Genomic DNA, 22,619 nt, shown 5'->3' with positions numbered 1-22,619 from the left:
AGGTCAAGGGCATGTACCTTGGTTGCGGGCACATCCCCAGTAGGGGGTGTGCAAGAGGCAGCTGATTAATGTTTCTCTCTCATGGATGTTTCTAGCTTTCTATCCCTCTCTCTTCCTCTCTGTAAAAACTCAATAAGATATATTTTTTTAAAATAAATAAATAAATAAATGAAATATACAGGCTAGAAGGAGAATAATCTTGAACCTGCTCAGAAGATAGGAAAGTGCTAGGACATCCAAAGTGGGATGTTCACTCTAAGGGACTAGTCCAGGCTCTATTTCTTGGGATGGAGCCTGGAATAGGTCTTAGATGAGCTTTAAGGAATATCTGTATGTTGACATGTAGACTTGAGTCTGGTAGGGTCATAGTAGATCCCAATTACAGTCATGGTGTGGATTTAAGTTATATCTGTGACCACAAATGGTAATTCCATTAACTCCAAATGCATATAATCTATAATAATAAAAGCATAATATGCTAATTAGACCAGATGACCATCCAGATGAAGCAGGGCTGCCAGAGAAGCCCAGGGCCCAGGTCCCAGGTGCCAGAGGGAAGCTGGTGCAGGCAGCTGGGGGAAAGAAGGCCTACTCTTGCACACATTTTGTGCATCGGGCCTTTAGTTGTTAATAAAGGAGAAGGAATTAATATTTGTAATATCTTGTGTGTGTCAGGCACTGTCCTAAGTACAACTCATTGGATCCTTTAATAGCTAAGGGAAGTAATCTCTTATTAAATCAATGGCCTGGTCTTAGCTATTATTCCCATTTTACACATGGCAACACTAAAGTTCAGAGAGGGTTTTAATGACAGTCTTGAAGCCAGAAAGAGGTAGAGCTTGGATTATGTTTCTGCCTCGTCCTTCCTCCCCAGAAGAGAGTCATAAATTGGCTTTGGAGAGTGTCAATCATGAAGTTATGAATATTGAAAAACAAATGTGAAACTGGGATATGCAAGTACTGTGAGTAAGCCCTGAATGAAATTATCCAATGATGTTGCAGACATTTTTCAATACAGGAAGCATACATTTTTTCTGCATGAAGTTAACAATATCCATATCTTATAATATAGAAATTCAAATTTGCATTCAGTATTTACTGCATACCAAGTATACTGTACAGAAAACTTACAAATGAACAACAGAAAGTATGGAAGACTATTCATTGTAGCATTCCCATAAGAGTAAACACAAAGCTAAACCAAACCAAACAACAAAACAAAAAAACCCTAAAGGCTTATTGATGAGAGAACTGAAAGAAAATTTTCAAAGCCATAATAAGAAAATTTTCTTAGATCTTTGTGATGCTTTTTCAGACTGAGAGGAATATATTGTCCAGCAAAATGACTACAAAATGATTCAAACTGAGTACATAATCATGAGGTTTGAGAACACCACAATAAAGAAAATGCCCTAAAGCCTGTGGTCAGAAAAATGAGTTCTGTATAAAGGACCAGAAATCAGAACTGGTTTTCTAAAGCAGCTCTGGAGAATTAGGTATCAATTTATCACTACTGATGTGCACAGTTTTCTTGGAGAGTTTATAGATTAATGATTACCAGGAAGACAGAAAACAATATATAGGAAAAAGTGAAGCAATTATTACTTTCAAGAAAAACAGAGTTTTATAGAAAAAAAATATTTAAACATAGCACATTATTATCAGCCCAGCTAGCTCAGTCAGTAGAGCATGGGACTCTTAAACATAGCACATTATATATCTGATCAATGAACAGCACTTACAACAATAATAAAATGTATTTTTTACACATTATTATATTAGTGTGCTGGAAAGAAGAGGCACATATGCATAGTATGGGACAAATGGGGAAGGAGAACTAAATCTTCATCTATTCTAGAAGTTAAATCAATGATATCTAAAACTGAAAAAAAACACCCTAGCATTAGGTTGCTATGTGATTATTTTAATTTTATTGAGGAATAATTGACAAACACAATTTTATATATTTAAATTTCATAATGTGATGACTTGACATATGTATACATTGCAGAACAATTACTGAGAGTAAGAGAACTAACATATCCACTACCTCACATAGTTAACATAGCAACCTCTTGCTTCTGTGTGTGAGCATGCTATTCTTAATATCCAGACACCCAGAAATTCACAGGGATTCTTGTTAGTCTTTCCTTTTACTTTATAAATATCCATGTCTTTTTATTTTCTATTGAGGTATGATTGACATGTAGCATATTTATTTTAGATGTGCAACATAATGATTCGATATTTGGATAAGTTGTAAAATGATCATTACAATGGATCTGGTTAGCATCCACCAGATGCTATAAAAAGTGTTTTAGTTATAAAAAAAATGTTTTTCTTATGATGAGGACTTCTAAGATCTACTCTCTTAGCAACTTTCAAGAGTGCAGTACAATATTATTAACCATAGTCACCATGCTATGCATTACATCCTATAACTGATTTTATAACTAGAAATGTGTACCTTTTGATCTCCTTCACCCAATTTCTTCGAAGGGATCCCCTTGAAATTTAGAAGGATTCTTAAATTAGTATTATGCTATATTGGCATAATAAAACTAAGATCAATTAAAAGATTAATTATTTAAATTAATTAACTCATACTTCAATAATAGAAAGCATGGGAAAACATAACTAGGTACTGATCTAGAAATATTTTAAGTACATTTATAGTAATCTGTAAATAAATGTACTAAAAGTTAAAGGTTAAAAAACACACATAAATCACCAGCCAGGATATAGCCTCTGGAAGGGCTAGGATTTGGAGATGGTCATCAAGAGAACTGTAACTTTCTCTAGAATACTTGATTCTTTTACAAAGAGAATGAGTGGAATGACTATATTCTTATGAAACTTAAAATATCCCTTTTCTCACATAGAAGTCTTAAAAAAAATAAGATCAATTTTGTTCACTTGGGTCTCTAATCATGGAAGTAACTTATGTTTTTAAGATGTATTATATAGTCATAAAAAGACTTTTGGCTGCCATATTGATTTAGTTATCACAGAAGCCTTATAAGCCAGGCATTATTGTCCTTTTGTCTATAAAGCAGATATACACACTGGACAATATGGAGTAAATCCTCAAAGTTCCTCCTGGCTCACAGCCTGATATTAGAAAAAAGTGGTACTGCCTTTGTTCCCTAAGATGCCTCCCCTACTCTGTAACCATATAGCTCATTCCTTCTCTATCTGTGTCTGTCTCTCTCTGTGTCTCTCTCTGCCCCCTCCCTCCCCAGTTATGAGGAGTAAAGAGGCTATGTTGAGGAACCCCATGTGATAAAGAACTATGGGCAGTCTCTGGATCTGATGATATTTTTGGCTGACAGGCAGCAAGAAACCCTCAGTCCTACAATAGCAAGGATCTGAATTCTGCCAACAACCAAAGTGAGCCTATGCTGAGTCCTTCCCCAGTCATTTCCCAGATGAGACCACAACCCAGCCAAAACTTTGAAATCTTGTGAGATACTAAGCAAAAGATCCAGCTAAACTATATCCAAACTCCAATACACAGAAACTGTAAAAGAATACATGTGTCATTTTATTAAGCTGTTACGTTTGCGGTACTATCATTCCATAACAGTAGGAAACCAGCACTAGTTCCAATGGGGAAATTTGAGGCGCATCTTTGGGAGCAGACTATGTATGAGTATAAAATTGTAACATCCGCCGAAACCAGTTTGGCTCAGTGGTAGAGCGTTGGTCTGCGGACTGAAAGGTCCTGGGTTTGATTCCGGTCAGGGGCATGTGCGTTGGTTGCCCCGGTGGGGAGTGTGCAAGAGGCAGCCGGTCGATGTTTCTCTCTCATCGATGTTTCTAGCTCTCTATCTCTCTCCCTTCCTCTCTGTAAAAAATCAATAAAATATATTTTAAAAAAATTATAATATCCACCAGCATATTGCTCATACTGGCGAAGAAGGTCAAGGTGAGCTGCACCAGCCCCAGTAGAACAGCCCTGACCTTTCTGGACCAGGATCCTTTTGTTTTCACTCTATGGACGTGCTGACATGTCAGCTGGTTTTGCACGTGTGAACAGATCTTACACAGAGGGCCCGGGCCTTAGAACATGCACGTGGTGTTTGTACTGCACAAATAAAGGTGGTTTGCAGGACCTACGTATATAGGATTTTACTAGAGCAACGAGGCCTTGGAAAAACCTCCCAACCTAGCAAGCTTGTGTTTTCTTTTCAAAGAAATACCAACCAAGCTTAATTTAAATAAATAGAGAAGGTAAAGGCAGGGGGAGAAATGACATAAGCACAGATAACAGAAAAGAAAGTGGCAGGCAACACAGAGGAACCTGGGGGAGTAAGAATTCCACTGAAATGTAAGTGAAACTAATTGTTTCTCACCCAGAAATGTGGCTGATTTACCTCCTGATTGGAAGGAGGCCCCAGCCGCATTGCCTTTTAATTGAAAGGAAAGCATGGACCTTGTACATGTCACAGTCGCTTGCTTACTAAAGGGTGCTATTCTCTTTCCAGCACCTGTGGCAAGAATTGGGATATGGTGAATTGGCCCGGGGGAGGGGAGGAGGAGGAGGGAGAGGAGGAGCAAAAATACTAGCAAAATAGTTTAAAGGAAAAGCTGTAGGAGAAGATGGAAACACTTACAATGATCCAAAAGGGAGACATTAAGGCAAAGAGGAAATGTTAATGTAAGCTAAAAACACTTCTGTCTGGGAAGAAAATGAAAAATTCCCCTAATGGGTGATTCAGAAGCAATAATAAGCATAGTAAAAGTTGAATACAAACCTATTGAATTAAACTAGAATATTGATAGCAATTAGTTAGCATATTGAGTCTTTACTGTGCCAAGCTTTTATTCATTCAACAAAAATTAGCATGCACTAACTTTTCTATTTCACCACAAGCCTATGAAACGAATAAAGCTGTAATCTTCAATTTACAGACAACAAGGCTGAGAGAGAATAAGATGCCTGAGTCACATGCTAAGAAGTAGAAGAGCTGGGTTGTGAATTCAGGTCCCTGTGATCCTGTTACCTCATGTTTAATATAAGAAATCTCAATTGCTGTTCTGATAATAGAAAGCGAATAGGGGGCACAACTTGCATGCAAATGGGAGGAAAGACCACAAGTTCCTCCTGGGGTCGAGAAGCTTGGTGATTGCAGAAAAAGGTCCCTGAGGGATGGATAGGATAAAGGCACCAAACACACAACATGAGAAATGCTCCCAGAATAGAACAGTAAGGATGGTGGAAGGCTTGACTCCTCTGCCCTCTGATTTTAAAACCACTTTCCTAAGCACTGTGCCAATATCAGAGTAAATTAAAGGGATCTGTCTGCAACAGAATCACCTGCAAACCCTATTAAAGCCTAGATCCCCAAGCCCCACTGTATACATGTCTGACAGGGATGCACCTTAAAGAATGTTATTACCATTTCTTTTTTGGGGGTGAGAACATTTCAGATTTACTTGACTCTCTTGACAACTTTCAGGTACATGTGATACCATTTTAACTGCAATCAGAATGCTTCACATTAGATCCCTAAAATGTCTTCTTCCTCACCTGTGATTTCAGACTTCCTGGTAAAAGGCTGAAAAGCCAATGATCAACCCAAGAAATGATTCATGAAGGAATCGGATGACCTTTTTCCTCTGTCATTTCTGTGGACAGGTTTGATTCCTGCATCAGCCTTTTATCCCAGCATCTCGCAAATCCCTCTTCATACAGACCAGTGCCTGAGTCCCTGCAGCCCTCGTGCTTCTAAAGACCTCCCCCCGCGTGTTTTCTGTTATTGCTCCCACCCACAGACACAAAAAATAAGATGGCCCTGTCTCCCTGCCTTGTCTGGGAATCACTGGGTCCTGAAACAAAGCCGGGGACACCATTCACAGCACCTCCCTTGCTGCCAGATTTGTTTTTAAAGCACCTGACAAGCCACATCCAATTCATCCCCAGAACCCACTTCTCAGGGGAATAAACACCAAGTGTCAGAATCTCCTGGGAAATCTGGTGATGAAAAGGACTTTAATGATAAACAAATTCAATCAGGTTAGAATGCCAGCAACAGAAAGGACGGATGAGGAGTGAAGAGATGCAGACGAGGGGGCACAGGTAGGTTAGGTGGGAGCTCAATTAGACTGATAATGAGAAACAGAGCTGCTGGGGTTTTCCAGACGCCAGCTGCTGGGGAGAAGGAGGCCAATCTGGGAATGTCTTTCAGCCAGGAGAGGTATTTTGAGGCTGAGAAATAGTTCATTTTCTAGAGAACTATCCCCTCCATGGACATCCATTAGAGAATCATCTTTGCATCTGCATTTGCCACTCAGATCCTTGCATTTTCCCTTGGAGTCTTCCCTCCCAGCCACATGGTGATTGCTCCTTGTTCCCATCTCTGCATTCTACCCGGTGCTGTCAGATCAGATGAACATGCCTGGGGTGACCACTCACTACTTCAGGCTCCAGGCTTCTCCAAGCCAGCATGTTAGGTGAGCTCCAGCAGTTGGTGGTGTGATGGTTTCCATTAAGTACCAAATCTTGCCTGATAGGGATGGAGCTAAAAAATGCATACATTATTTAGCAGAAGAGCTTTGCTGGTGACTGATAAATCAAATTAGTTGCTTTGGGCTAAGGATTTCCTCCTTTGAAGAGATAGTGACAAATCTATTTGATAGGTCTGCATGTCAAGTATTTTTTTTTTTTTGTAGAAAATTTAATAGTCTGTTGTTAGGCAAGGTGAATAAGATTGGCTTAAGTTAGAACTAGACTTTTTCCCTGAAAATGTTTATTTCTGTCACATTATTAAAGCCATATCCACCTATACAATTTTTATTTTAAAAAGTAGAAAAACCTCACCCATAATTGAATAAAACTTGACATTTGCAGCATCTTCTTCCCACCTTTTGTCTATGTGAGTGCATGAGTATACAGCTGGCCATTGAACAACAGAGGGGTTAGGCACCCATACCATGCACAGTTGAGAGTCCACATATAACTTTTAACTCCTGGAAAACTTAGTTGTCATTCAGTATCTGCTAGGGATGGGTTCTAGGACCTGCTGCGGATATCAAAATTGCAAGTGCCCCAAGTTTTCTAAGTAAAATGGCATAAATCAATGTATACAATTGACGTTCTGCATCCTGGGATCCCCAACTACAGGTCAAAAACAATATATATTCATTTGAAAAAATTCATGTATAAGTGGACCCATGCAGTTCAATCCTGTATTGTTCAGGATCAACTGTACATACAGGGGTGGGCAATCATTGGTAAATTATCAGCCATCATTACCTAAAAGATAAATCATAACAGTAATGATGACTCCATTTAATGGGTATATAATATTCCTTATTCTGACTCCATTCTGATCCTTGCTTTAGGGTAATTATTTCAAGAAAGGGTAAAAATAGTTTTCAGCTTTTTGATAGGCACTCCCATATGGTTTTCCAGGAATCCTGGTACAACTTGTAATCCCACCAGTAATGTGTAAGTTTTTAACTTAGATGGGGGTTGGCTATTAAAACCTCCTAACAGAATTCACTTCATATGTTTTTATATTTTCCGAAATATTTGCTAATTTGTTAGGTGAAAACACTATCGTATTGCTCTTTGAATTGACTAATGAAATTTAAGACATTTTAGGCTTTCAAGTTACTTAAAAAAAAAAAAAAAAAGGTAACACATGAAGAGGTTTGCTGTTCTACTCTTTCTGGTTACATAACTTCCTAACTCACTCACTCAGTAATTGCGACCAGTGTAACCTAGAGCATGCGTTTTGAAGCAAAGCCACATCACTTTTTGTAACCTGAAAAGTTCCCTGGCAACAGGTGATCCAGTCTTTCTTGTTCAAGCAAACATGCTACAGCCAAAATTAATAACAATTTTAAAAACATACATCTAACTTTCCTCGTCTCTCTTAAAGAACATTTTTAAAAGAACTACTTTCTAATGCAAGCTATTAGTTTAAAAAAATCACCCTGCTTCTTCTATTCCTCTTTTACTCAATGGTGGCTTGAAAGCTTCTCTCTTTCTCCATTTATATTCTCCACATTAACCTGCACCCAACTTTCCATAGCACTTATTCCTTGCCTTTTAGATCACACCCCCTTTCCACCTGACCCTCCTGTTTTAATGTCCTCTACCCATACTTCAGATTTGGTATCCCCAATGTCTAGAGTCATTTTTGCTAAGGAATGAACTCTGGTTGATGAAATGATTAGACAGACATCCACATGCATACTGACACATCCTTTCTTCACCCTGCCTTTCTGACCCCTGTCAGCTGTAAATATATAAAATGAGGCTTTGCCGAAACTGGTTTGGCTCAGTGGATAGAGCAGCAGCCTGCGGACTGAAGGGCCCCAGGTTCGATTCCGGTCAAGGGCACGTACCTTCGTTGCTGGCACATCTTCAGTAGGGGGTGTGCAAGGGGCAGCTGATTGATGATTCTCTCTCATAGATGTTTCTAATTTTCTATCCCTCTCTCTTCCTCTCTGTAAAAAATTAATAAAATATATTTAAAAAAGAAAATAAAACAATAAAACAAGGCTTTGCAGAATGCCCTGGTGTTTGCATGGCAAAGCCCCATCTCAAACTGAGTTAGCATTTGTTAATATCCAGAAAAATAAACATTTAAAAAGGAATTGCTACCTGCCCACTACTTTCAAGGTATTGTGCTAGATGCTCAATAAACAGGGATGTTTGCAAAGATGAAGAATATCTGTTTCCTGCTCTCGAGACCTGCCTTCAGCTAGAAAGAGGAAAACCATAAACATGGGGAGAAAAATTTTCCCTATCAAAATAAATGTCACAGTGATGCAATTCAAGAGAAATATCTTAGAAAGGTCACAGCCTCTGGACTAGTGAAATGAAACGGTAATATAGAGTCCCTTCCCTGCTCTCTTCAAAGAAAACACAGTCATCCCAGATGGAAAGATAGGGCATCAGGTTCTCCGCTTCCAACTTTGCAACATAGTCTGGTCCAAAAAGGTGGCCTCAAATCCTGGATTCTCAAAATGCGGTTCTGGTGTAGTGAGCAGAGGAGCTGTAAAAGCCTCCAAAGGAAGACGTGCCCATTGTGTCCTGTGCTGTTTGAATTCTGTGAGCCAGGAACTGCGCCACTCACTGGGATGTCCTTGCACACACATCCGAGTTGGATCTTGCTTTCCCATAGTTTTCAAGGAGGAGTATATTTTGTGAACTGGCCTCAATTTTGGCTCTAAGTGACCTTGTTTTTCTTATTCACTTACCCCCCCATACCCCGCAGTATTTCATGATTTCATGTTTCTTTGTGAAATGCCATAAATTCCTTCCCCAAAGCAGGATATAAACAACAAAAGAATGTTTCTACTTAGTTATGTGTCAGCATTTCTTGCTTTGTACTTGATTAGCTACTTGAGGATAAGGGTTCTGTCTCCCTCATTAGAGCATGGTATTTATCTTTGAATTTGTCTTAATGCTCCACATTCTATGTAATATATTTCCCAATAAATGTTTGTAGATATAATTATCCCACTAAATAGTTTCTATGAGTACTGTCCTTGATCAAAATCACTGTTCTGTAGTCATTCAGGCAAGTGGTGCTGAAATATTCAAAATAAAGTGTTTCCACAGAAAATATCATGTTTAAACAATCTGCTGGATTGTGAATAGATAAGAGTCACCCAAACCTGCTAGCTTGATTTTCAAGGAACAAACAGATGGTCAATAGTTTTTTATAATCACTGAGAACCAAGGTGAAAATGGCTTCACTCAAAAAAATTTTTACATATTCTAGCTGAAGTTCAGGATAAATATGAGAAATAGAGCTGTTGCAGAAGTAAATTAAATGATTATATCTTGCCCAGTTTCCATGTGACAGCCAAAGGGAAGGAAATCAGAAATGAGAAGGTTGAGCTTTCCTTTGGAAATGATCCTTCCCTGGGTTGACTTTGCAGGGAGTGCTGATGGTGCAGGGCCAAGAGGAAAATGTAGGAGTTGACCCAGACTGGAGCAACACTGCATTTGATTCAGAGAGCAGTTCCCTGTATGTTCTCTGTAAGACACCTCTCCAGGCAAATTGGGAGTTTGAGGGAGATGGAAGAATGTAAGGGAGGAAAAATGAACAAACACTCAAAAGATATGAATCCTGGTCCCACAAAATAAATCTGTGTACTCTTTAAATAAAGAATCAAAGCTCAGAAAGTTAAGCAACATCTCCCAAATCACACAGTCAATAATAATCTATCTATCTATCTATCTATCTATCTATCTATCTATCTATCTATCTATAAAAGCCCAGCGACCGGAATGGCGGAATGACCAGAATGACTGGTAGATATGACACGTACTGAGGCAGCCAACCAGCCTGTAGGCACGCCCTCCCCCTCCTGCCAGCCCCATCCCAGTCAGCCCCCCAACACCTGGATCGGGGTGGGCCTGCCAGTCAACCACCCTCAGTCCCTCCCCCTGGCCTGCCCTGCCCCCATTGCACCCCATACCCAAATCAGGAGCAGCGCTGACAGACCAACTACTGCAGCTGCTCCTCCCCACACCCCATTGCTGGCCTGGCCTAATGGGCCCCCATTGGGATGGGCCAGCTGGACCTTACCCATGTACGATTTTGTTCACTGGACCTCTAGTTAATAATAAAAATTAATAGCAATAGGAACAACTGATAGAGACTAATTAAGAAGTTTCCAACTCCTCCAAGTGCAATTTCAAGGGCAAAAACTGGCTATGGGACCCAAGATGGCTTGGTTATACTGGAAAATTCTGCAGGAAGAAATTTATTTATCCACCAAGGCTAATGTAATTGTTGGGTCTTTTGTTTTATGACTTTGATCTTTTGTCTCCTTTTCCCTCATGCACTATAATCTAATTTTCAAAGAAATGAGATGGATGAGATATATCAAGCTTTTACATGCAAAATGTGATTTATGGAGTTGTAAGTATATCTTAATTATTATAAAAATTTTATGATAATCATTTATAAATTTTAAATAAATATATTTAAAGCTTTAAATAAATATATTAAAATTTTTATCTTAACAAAAGATTTCTATTACCAATCAAGTACTCAATTTTATATATATCAGGGCAAATGTCTTTTTAGATCTTTCTTACCCCTAATCTTTTAGCCTCAGTAACTCACTATTAAAATGGAAATAATCAGGCACTTCTTGAAGATTGCTATAATAATTAAAGATAATGTCTATAATATGTCTCATTTAGGATCTGATTCATGATAAGCACTTCATGTCATTAATGTTTATTGTAATATTAATGCTCCTGTGTTTCTCCTCTACTTAATTATAAAGTCCCAATGGAGCAGCTATTTTGTGTAGTGGATAGTTATTTCACTGGATTGAGTTTTTAAAAAATTTTAAATGTATTTTTATTGATTTCAGAGAGGAGGGAGAGGGATAAATAGAAATATCAATGATAAAAGAGAATCATTGATTGGCTATTCCCTGCATGCTCCCTACTGGACATCGAGCCCACAACCCAGGCATGTGCCCTGACTGGGAATCAATCTGTGACCTTCTGGTTCATAGGTCAGTGCTCCATCAGTGAGCCATACCAGCCAGGCTAAGTTTTTATTTTATAGGTACTGTTAGTCTGATGATCTAGGATTTAAGTACACAGCATTTTCATTACTGAGAATTAGAAAAGTGGAGGCTTGGGGCTTGCTCAGGGCAGATGATTCTTAAAATTCGAAGAAACGGTAGCCAATAAGAAGAAAGGAGAGCCGAAACCGGTTTGGCTCAGTGGTAGAGCGTCCGTCTGCAGACTGAAAGGTCCCAGGTTCGATTCCGGTCAAGGGCATGTACCTTGGTTGTGGGTGCATCCCCGGTGGGGGGGGTGTGCAGGAGGCAGCTGGTCGATGTTTCTCTCTCATCGACGTTTCTAGCTCTCTATCTCTCTCCCTTCCTCTCTGTAAAAAAAAATCAATAAAATATATTTTAAAAAAAAGAAAAAGAAGAAAGGAGATGAGAAGGCGAAGCAAAGGGAAGGGGCAAAGGGGGTGAAGGGAGGAAAAATACATAAGAAGCCAAAGGAAGAACAGTGAATGAAGGGTTTTCCCTCTTCACTATTAATGGCAAAAATACCTTCTCATCCAATGATTCCTGGGCTAACATCGGAGGCTTTCCTCCCTTGATCCTTTGGCCTCCTCAGGATCTTTACAGGCAACTCTTCTCCCCCTTCCTCCTGCCACCTCGGGCTGAGCTGAGTTCCTATGCATCTTGCAATCTGCCTTGCGCCGTGCTGCCAGCTGGGCTGGACATGTAAATTCCTGTGTTCACTGAACTGCACTGCCAGAAGGTTCTGCACTTCTCGCAGATCCAGGGTGTAAACTGAGGAGTATTTCCCTCCTGGGATGACTTCGCATCATCCAACTGCTATGCTACTGACCCAGAAGCAAACTCCTTGTCTTGGTGACATCTTTGCCATTGCTCAGAATGGCTACAAAGCGAGTGTTAAAAGCCACCCTTTGCTGGCTGTGTTATGAAGAGGTTTAGTCAGAGCAGAGTTGAAGCACACACCAGAAATGGTTGTAGAGAGCACCCAGTCACCTTATGAAAGTCACCTTCTAGCTCAAGGGGTCCTTGTCCAACTGGTCTCCTGGATCCGTAGTTCTCTCTGCATGCTGGGGAGAGTGAAACCTCTGTAGTAGTGCAATAGAATCCCTGTATGGGAATCACATGTCAAAGGCACAGCAAGGTGTGCTGGGAGAACCACTGGTCTAGAAAGTGGTAACTCGTGTTCAGCTGTGAAATGAAACCTAATGCTAAAACAACACCTAAAATACAGCCTGAGCTACTCTGATGATCCTCAGTCTAGTTGTGCTTTCTTAAGACTTCAACTGGATTACACTTTTCCCAAGCCTGGTTCCCACTCACCAAACCATTCTAAACTACCCAAGGTCATTGAGACCAGAAAACCCAATATGGCTCTGGGGGCAATGTTGACATATGTGAGAATGGCTTCTTCAGGACCATTCATTAAATCAACAAATATTTATTAAACAATATCCCAGGTTACAGAGTTTTAGAAATATCCACCTGAAGCTTCTCATAAGGTAAAGTCCCTTTCCTGTCTCAAAGGAAAGAAATGCCATAACAATATTTTAAGACTGTCAACAAATCAGCTCTTCTGTTTTATTTCTGGACATTTTGGTCATTTTTTATCCTTGGACTCAATCATTCCTCTGCCTGTTTAAAGCTCCACTGTTCATCTCTGAATTCACAGGAGCTCAACAGAATTTTATGCAGTTATTATAATTTACCGACAGCCTTTGTCTGGAGAGCAGAATCCAGAAAGCCAGAAACAAAGGCAAACTATTGACTGAATATACCAGCAACAACTCTGATAAAATCTTAGCATGAGAGCCTGGCCAGTGTGGCTCAGTGGTTGAGCGTTAACCCATGCACCAAGTTCAAATCCCAATCAGGGCACACACCCGAGTTGTAACTCAATCCCAAGTGGGGCAGGGCTTTCAGGAGGCAGCCAATCTATGTTTCTCTCTCATCTCATCAATGTTTCTCCCCCTCTCCCTCACTCTCTCAAATTAATAAAAACATATTGTTTAAAAAAACTTAGCATTGAATAGCTTTATAGATGAGTAAATATAGTCATGAGAAATATGAGAAAATTGCATGCAAAATGTGATTGCCACCAGGGATTGCAAGAGAAGTGTATATTCAATAATCAAGAGGGATCAACAGTTGAAATATTTAGAGACACACCTACAATTCAGGGTGACAGTGTACTTCAATAATCTGGGAAGTGACCCTTTGTCCCTAAAAACTACTTTCTTTCGTTGGCATCATCCTAGCACTGTAGGCGCAGGTCTGCTGAACCTTTACACATGTTGCTTTACCTTATCAGAAGCTTTCTTTGTGTTTTTCTTCCTACCAGCAAAGAGGAGGCCTTGCTTTCCATCCCTACATGTCCCCTGGGGCAGTTTAGTCCGCTGCACAACACTGGACTCGGTTCTAGAGCTGAGCTCCCTATCATCAGAAAGTGAGGCCCTTCTTTTCGTCTTATTCATTGTCACTTCCTTACTGCTGATGTCTGACTCTCAGCTCAGCTACCAGACAAGTTTCTCAGTGACTCTCTCCAAATTGATAAACCAGTGCTCTGGGGGAAAAAAAATACACCAAAATGCATAGGCTTGATCATTATTTCTTAGTTCAGGGACAGCATTATCGCCAATCAGCATTCCATCATTACAAACATAGAGTCCGTTTGTGTCGCTGGGAATTGGAGGGTCCTCACGAAGTCCTCAAGAGAAGGATGATAAATAACGTGACAGACAGAAGACAGAATGCTCACACCTGGCCCAGGCCCTGGTCCGGTTCATATCCTGCCTTGTCTCTCACACCATGCTTTGTACTCCCCATAGAGACATGAAATAGCATCTGAGGGAAAATGCCTTGGGTCAAATAAAACAGTGTGGATAAAAAGGCCTCCGGTGTACAGAACCATTCTTCTCTGGACCTTGGCTCTAAATCCAAATAATAGCACCTGCATCTTTTCGATGCTAAAGGAAGTTGTGAAGATCATGAACAAACTTAAGAGTTTGACCTCAAGAGGCACTTGCTACTTGGAGTATTGTTGTCTTACTTGTATATCCAATAGTTATTTCTTAGATGTTGTTTTGGGGGCACAGTGCTAGGTGGACACTCAAAAGGAGACACAGGTTATCGAGACCTTGATCCTGCCCTTGAGGTGCTTACAGTGAAGACTCAAAGGGGGTACCATCAACTGTGCCTGACCCACCACAATGAATAAATAGAAAAATTGCAGGTAAGCATGTAGAAACTTGGACATTAAGTAATGTTATAGCTATTCAAGCTAATAAGAAAAATTCAAATTTGCATTTTGTCTTATTTTGTATTGATTTTCTATAAAGTCAATGCTTACTGCATTTTGTAAAGGTATAATGAATTGGAAACTAAAAAACAACTTGTCCTTAACCATTGACAGTTTGAGCAGCACTTGTCACATACACACATGACTCAAATACAAGGCATATAAAGACATACATATTCAAAAGCTAAAATAGTTCAATGGCACCGAGGGAAGATTCTGAAAAAGGTGGGTGCAGAGGTACAGGAAGCCTGAGAATTTGTAAGATGTCCCCTTTCCAAGTTGGACAAAAATTAATCAAAAGTAGTAAAAATTATTGACACTAATACTAGACATGGTCCCAATGTGGTAGTTTAAATATCCAGAAATATCATTTGGTTTATATTTAAACTGAATACAAAAACATAAATTCTGGAAACCAAAACAGACTTTCCTTCTGGAAGAAAAAACAGAGGGGTCGAATACAAGCAAGGACATTCTCAAAAACTACCCAGCAATGTCTCCGACTAGAGCAGGATTGGGACTGGGGACATGGATAGACCCTAGAAAGCCACCGTTCCTTCCCCGATAAGCAACATCTGAGGCCACCCAGGTGACATTGGAGGAGAAGATAAACGCGGTAATAGTTTTCTCTAGTCTAGCAGATGGTAGAAGCCATGCAAGTAGCAATATCGCAGCAGCAAGGTTCGTAACCAAGGCCCGGTAGCAAAAGAGGTCCATAAAAAGGAGGAAAATGCCTGCAACCACAGAGAACCAAATCCGCGCCAGCTACAGGGTTTTTCCGAAACTCCACCTGTGCTCACACCACGGATGGGAAGCCTGGGAACCTGCAGGAAACCCACCCACCGGGTACCCTCTTCCGCGAGGTGAGACCTGGTGCAGACGTTTTAACAAAACCAGAGATGAAAACCAGTTCACTGCCACGCCTCCAAAACGGAAACCATGCCCACACGCCACGATATTTTGAATTTAATTTCTTAAAAATCAATTTGCAATGAATAGTATACAAATAAACATGTTACTCACAATTCAGGGGTTCTTGAATATTTTCAACTGAAAGGGCTCATGAAAAATGATCTTAGAGTTGGTCAGGGCTGCCACTTAGGGAAAACATGGTTTTTTTTTAGACGCGCGTGGCGCGTGGGGAAGGTGCGCGCCTGCGTGCTCAGACCAAGGGCTGCAGTGCTCACAGCCCGCAGGTGTGGCTAGTGATGAGCATCAACCTAAGAACCAGGATCCGCTCAGAGCACAAGCCAGGATTCCGGCTCAGTCTGCAGTAGGGGATCTGCAGGCAGCAACCAACCAATGATCCTCTCCCATTGATGTTTCTATGTTTTCCTTCCTCTCTGAAGTCAATAAAGACCTAGTTTAAAAACAACCAAGCAGGGATCAGAGGCAACATTACCCATAGCAGCTGCTGCCTTTCTAGGGAAGCTGACAGATTATCAACATCATGTTATAAGAGTTCACACATTTGAGATAAACGTTGTTCTGGCAAACAGGAAAACAGACTCCCCACATTTAAAAAATAAAACAAAAACAAAAAAGAAGAAAATGAGAGAACTAATAGAAAAATTGGCGTCTCTACATGGCAACTCTGTTCCCCAATGCCTCATTTCTCTCCTTCCCCGCAAAGGGACAGGTTTTAGAGGAAAGAGTGAGAGCGAGTGGACCGAGAAGGGGAAGAAGGAGAGAGAAGGGTTTCCCTTTGGAAGAATTTTAATTGAAAACAAAAAGAAATAACAACTGTAATGAATTCTCAAATAAATTTTAAAGCCCTGGGTGAAATACATGGTCAAAATATGGTAAGAAAAATATAATAACATGATGGATGAGGATTTAGCAGAGTAAGGAAAGAAACTGAGAAAAAAATGAATATTTTTATAGATCATAAAACTGCATCTATCAAACAAGTGGCAGTATCAGAGCCATAGGAAACAGGATTTCGAAAACACATGCAATGTAGCAGATAATGCAAGAAAATTAAAAATGTCAAAAGGAAGAATGGTAGGTATGGAGGAAAAGATTATATATTCTGTATCTTAAATATCTTATAATTTAATATATATCTGACAAATTGATAATTACTAATCATAAATAAAAGTAAGGTTTTTTATTATAATAAAACAAATATGCAGATGAGGAAGACCGGGGTCAACACACTGAAAGGACTCAGATCTTGAAAATAAAATTGATAAATACCAGCCAATGCTGAGAAAAAAATCGGTAAAATTGTTGTACTGAAAGGATCAAGAAAGAATTCTAATACTCTCCAGATCTACCCATGCTGCTGCAAATGGTAAGAGTTCTTACTTTTTACAACTGTGTAAAATACCATAGCTTTTTTATCCACTCTGCTGATGGACACTTGGGCTGTTTCCAAATCTTAGCTACTGTAAATTTTGCAGCTATGAACATAGGGGTGCATATAGTCTTTCTGATTGGTGTTTATGATTTCTTAGGATATATTCCTAGAGTGGGATCACTGGATCAAATGGCAGTTCCACATTTAACTTTTTTGAGGTAACTCCATACTGTTCTCCACCGTGGCTGTACCCAGTCTGCATTCCCACCAGCAGTGTACTATGGTTTCTTTTTCTCCGCATCCTCGCCAGCACTTATTTGTTAATTAATTGATGGTAACCATTCTGACAGATGTGAGATGATACCTCATTTTAGTCTTATTTGCATTTCTCTGATTAGTGATGTTGAGCATTTTTTCATATGTCTATTAGCCATCTGTATGTCCTCTTTGGAGAAGTGTCTATTCAAGTCCTTTGCCCATTTTTTTATTGGATTGTCTTTCTGATGTTGAGTTGCATAAGTTCTTTATATATTTTGAAAATTAACCCCTTATCAAATCTATCATTGGTAAATATTGATATGTCCTCCCATGCAGTTGGCTCCTTTTTCATTTTTGGTTTCTTTTGCTGTGCATAAGCTTGATGGTTTCTTTTGCTGTGCATAAGCTTTTAGTTTGATGTAGTTCCATTACTTTATTTTTTCCTTTGTTTTGTTTCTCTTGCCATAGGACAGTGGTCGGCAAACTCGTTAGTCAACAGAGCCAAATATCAACAGTACAACAATTGAAATTTCTTTTGAGAGCCAAATTTTTTAAAACTTAAACTTCTTCTGATGCCACTTCTTCAAAATAGACTCTCCCAGGCCGTGGTATTTTTGGAAGAGCCACACTCAAGCAGCCAAAGAGCTGCATGTGGCTCATGAGCCCCAGTTTGCCGACCACTGAAAACACTGCTACATATGATTCTGAGATTTTACTACCTATGTTTTCTTCTAAGACTTTTATAGTTTTTCAACTTACATTTAAGTCTTTTATCTGTTGTGAATTTATTCTTGTGTATAATGTAAGTTGGTGGTCTAGTTTCTTTTCTTCTTCTTCTTCTTCTCCTTCTCCTCCTCCTCCTCCTCCTCCTCCTCCTCCTCCTCCTCCTCCTCCTCCTCCTCCTTCTTCTTCTTCTTCTTCTTCTTCTTCTTCTTCTTCTTCTTCTTCTTCTTCTTCTTCTTCTTCTTCTTTACAAGTGTCTGTCCAATTTTCCCAACACCATTTATTTAAGAGACTATTTTTCCTCCATTGTATGCTCTAGCCTTCTCTGTCAAAAATTAATTAACCATAATGGCTTGGATCGATTTCTGGGGCCTCTGTTTGGTTCTATTGATCTTGTACTGTGCCAGTACCAGACTATTTTGATTACAATGGCTTTATAGTACAGTTTGAGGTATTGTGATCCCTCCAACTTTGTTCTTCTTTCTCAAGATTGCTGTGGCTACTTGGGGTCTTTTTGGATTTCTTATAAATTTTTGGAATGTTTGTTCAAGATTTATAAAATATGTCTATCACTTTTAATAGGAATTGCATTGAACAGTAGATGCTTTGAGTAGTATGGACATTTTAATGATGTTAATTCTCCCAGTTCATAAACACAGTATTTGCTTCCACTTTTTTCTTCCTCTATTTCTTTTGTCAATGTCCTATAGTTTTCAAGTATAGATCTTTTACCTTCTTGGTTTTTTTTATCCATAGATATCTTTTTTTTCACAATGGTAAATGGGGTTACTTTTTAGTATAAAAATGCCATTGATTTCTGGATGTTAATTTTGTAACCTGCTACTTTGCTGAATTAATTTAGTAAATCTAATAGTTTTTTGGTGGAGTTTTTAGGGTTTTCTGTGTACAATATCATGTCATCTGTGAATAATGATAGTTTTACTCCCTTCTTTCTAGTTTGGATGCCTTTTATATTTTTCTTTAACCACAGTTCTTGTGAGGCATTAATTGTTCAAAGTTTCTCCAATTGGGATGAAAGAGCCAACACCAAACTCCTTACAGCTTCAGGTGGTGGTAAGTCTACCACAATATTGCCAATTTCATAAATTTTCCAAACATCCTCCTATTTGAAAAAACAGTAAAATATTGAAAAGAGGGGGAAAAAAAGGCATTCTTTGGTCTCACTTATTTTTTATGTTTGATTAATGTTGTTACTACACAATCGATATTTTGATATTGACATCTGTTTCATGTTTTGCTTATTCTTAAGTGTTCACTTCAGTTGATGTGAACTTCTCAACCTTTGGGTGACGTCTGTCCTTTGAACCGCAAAATTGCCTGTGGTTTCCCCAGGAACCCATCATGGGAATGACGGGGTTCGTTTGCCTTCCTTGGGACCACATTCATTTATCTTCTTTATGAGGTTGACATTAGCGTTGGAATGCCCTGCCTGCTACTGTCTTCTGGAAACCATCTCACACTTCTTCACCTGGGTGAGAGGATTAGCTCAGAGCACAAGATTCTCAACAGCACCCATGTCCATATCCCATCAGAGCACCTCTGATCTACCGTTTCATGGCCAAGGGCTTACATTCAATCCACCTGTCTATTAGGCTGCAGCTCCCTCCATTCAACTTTAGAATTAAAACAGAATGTATATTTTGGGGACTGGGGATGCATCTCATAGGTGCTTTGGAGTAAAAGTTGAGAGATGCATGAGGATGCAAGCTTTGAAAATAATCATATGTGTGAATAAGGGAGCTTAAACAACAATTTTGAAGGTGTTTTTTTAATTTACAGCATTTTATTAATGGGTTAGTCAACATTTACTCAGAACCCACTGAGTATAGATGCAATAGACATGTGAGAAGATTGCAAAAGATAGAGGAAGATACGTTTTTCTGCTTGCAAAAATCCAACTCATTTAGTCTAATGGAAGACACCACCTAAAGACATAGGATCACAACTAAGAATATAAATCATGGAGTTTTATTTTCAAACAGAACAAATTGGGAACCAGAATCTAGGCAAGTTGACAAAGCCTTCAGACACTGTTCTGTCATGCCTAGGATGGGCCTAATCTTCGTGGTACAAGATGGCTGTGGAGTTCTAGATATTTCATTAGCATTCCAGACAGCAGATTAAAGGAAGGGATAAAAGAGGCCTTCTCTTCCCTTTTTTGGAGACTTCCCACAGATTCCACACAAGATTTCTGTCTAAATCCCAATTTAGTTACTTGGCTGCCTATAGCTACAAAATAAGCTAGAGGAAGGAGGGTTTTTTTGTTTTGTTTTGTTTTGTTTTTTTACCAGCTAAGTAATGAGCCAGCTAAAAAATCAGCATTCTTAATAGTGAGATAGGGGAGAATGGATCAGTTATTAGGACACAAAGTGTAGGCATACATAGGCACATAGATCCATAATTCTTCTTAGAGAAGGGACCATCACTACTAAGACACCATAAGTTAACACTTGGGGCTGAGAAGATAAAGCCCAAGTCAGAATCTGAAGATCTAGGGTAGGGCTGAATTTCAAATGCAAGGATTCTGACATTTGTTGTTATGTCCAAGAAAGAAGTGGGGGGAGTAACTAGAGAGAAGATAAGGCACTAAGAATATGTGAAGGGACCAGAGAACTCTAACAGGGGATGCGGTGAATTCTTAAAAATAAAAAGAAGGAAAGAGGAAGGGAGGGAAAGGAAGGGGAGTGGAGAAGAGGGTAGGAGAGGTGAGGGGAGAAAAAAATACTTATGTGGTCAAGCAGTTAAAAGGGTTTATACAACAGGTGTGGACAATATCCAAACCAGCCTCCATTTGACCCTACTTACTACATTCATGAAGTTCCTTAGAGAGTGTGTGTTGTGGGAGGAGGTTAAATCTAGAAGAAGAAGAAAAAAAAAGGAAAAGAAAAGGCCAGGAAGAACCCTTAGCCAGGTCAGTGTATCCTACAGGGGACCATGTACATGACATAACATTAAGAAGCAGCAGCATAGCTGAAACCGGTTTGGCTCAGTAGATAGAGCCACGGCCTGCAGTCTCAAGGGTCCTGGGTTTGATTCCAGTTAAGGGCATGTACCTTGGTTGCAGGCACATCCCCAGTGGGGGGGGGGGGGGGGGTGCAGGAAGCAGTTGATCAATGTTTCTTTCTCATCGATGTTTCTAACTCTCTATCCATCTCCCTTCCTCTCTGTAAAAAATCAATAATATATATATATATATATATATATATATATATATATATATATATATATATATATTTTTTTTTTTTTTTTTTAAAGAAGCATAAAGAAGAAGGATCATTAAAACAAATGTGATGGAGCAAACAAGAAACCCCCTCAGAAGTCACAAACACCTGGGGGCTCTGAGAAACAGAAGTACCACATGTCATGAAATGGGATTTGGAGCTAATTTCTTCTAGAGCAGAAAAGGCACTTCCATTTGAGTTAAGTTGCTGTAAAACTTCCACTATTCTCTCATGTCAATCTCCCAACGTATGTGTGAAAAGGATGAAGAAATGTTTATTTGAGCTTTAATAAAATATAAGCTTTATAATGCAGAATAACACAGTTAAATGTCATCCAGCTGGTGAGCGGTTAAACCAGAACCAGAGCTTGGGTGTGTCACGGCCTCCTTCAGTTAGGGAGGAAGTGTGTGTCATTATCTCATCAGTTGAGAGAGACAGTCAACAGTGATGTGCTCAAATGCATGACTGAGGCTACACTTGGCAGAAGAGCACCCTGATTGATTAGTAATGTCTGCTCTGGGCTTTGGACTTGAGGTGTCAGCTGTCATGCAATAGATCTGTTGTCCTCCTTAGACCATGATGACACTCTAATTGCTGAGATTTACAGCAACACTATTAGGTGTAATAGATGTAATAGACCATGACTGTTCAGGCTTGCTAAGAAAAGCAATTTTAATGTTACATGTTTTTAAGTAAAGTCTTATTTAATGTGGAACAGGAAATCAAAGAGACATAGCCTCTATGAAGATACCCTAGTTTACTGATAGCCAATAGACATATGAAAAAATGCTCAGTGTCACTAATCATCAGAGGAATGCAAAATAAAACCACAATGAAATATCACTTCACCCCTATAATCAATAAATCAATAAACAACAAGAGTTGGCAAGGATGCAGAGAAGATGTGCTTTGCTGGTGGGAATGCAGACGGGTGCAGCCACTGTGGAAAACAGTATGGAGCTTCCTCAAAACATTTAAAATGGAACTGCCTATGACCAGTGATCCCACTTCTGGGAATTTATCTGAAGAAAACCAAAACACTAACTTGAAAGAATATATGCACCCCTATGTTCTTTGCAACATTATTTACAATAGTCAAGGTTTGGAAGCAGCCCAAGTGCCCATCAGAGGATGAGTGTATAAAAAAGCTGTCATATATTTATTCAATGAAATACTGCCCAACTATAAAAAAGAAGGAAATCTTATCCCTTGCAACAGCATGGATGGACCTGCAGAGGACTATGCTAAGTGAAATAAGCCAATCAGAGAA

The sequence above is a fragment of the Pipistrellus kuhlii genome, unplaced genomic scaffold (genome assembly GCF_014108245.1).
Source record: "Pipistrellus kuhlii isolate mPipKuh1 unplaced genomic scaffold, mPipKuh1.p scaffold_m20_p_11, whole genome shotgun sequence".
Classification (NCBI taxonomy): Eukaryota; Metazoa; Chordata; class Mammalia; order Chiroptera; family Vespertilionidae; genus Pipistrellus; species Pipistrellus kuhlii.
This window is presented reverse-complemented; position numbering follows the sequence as displayed.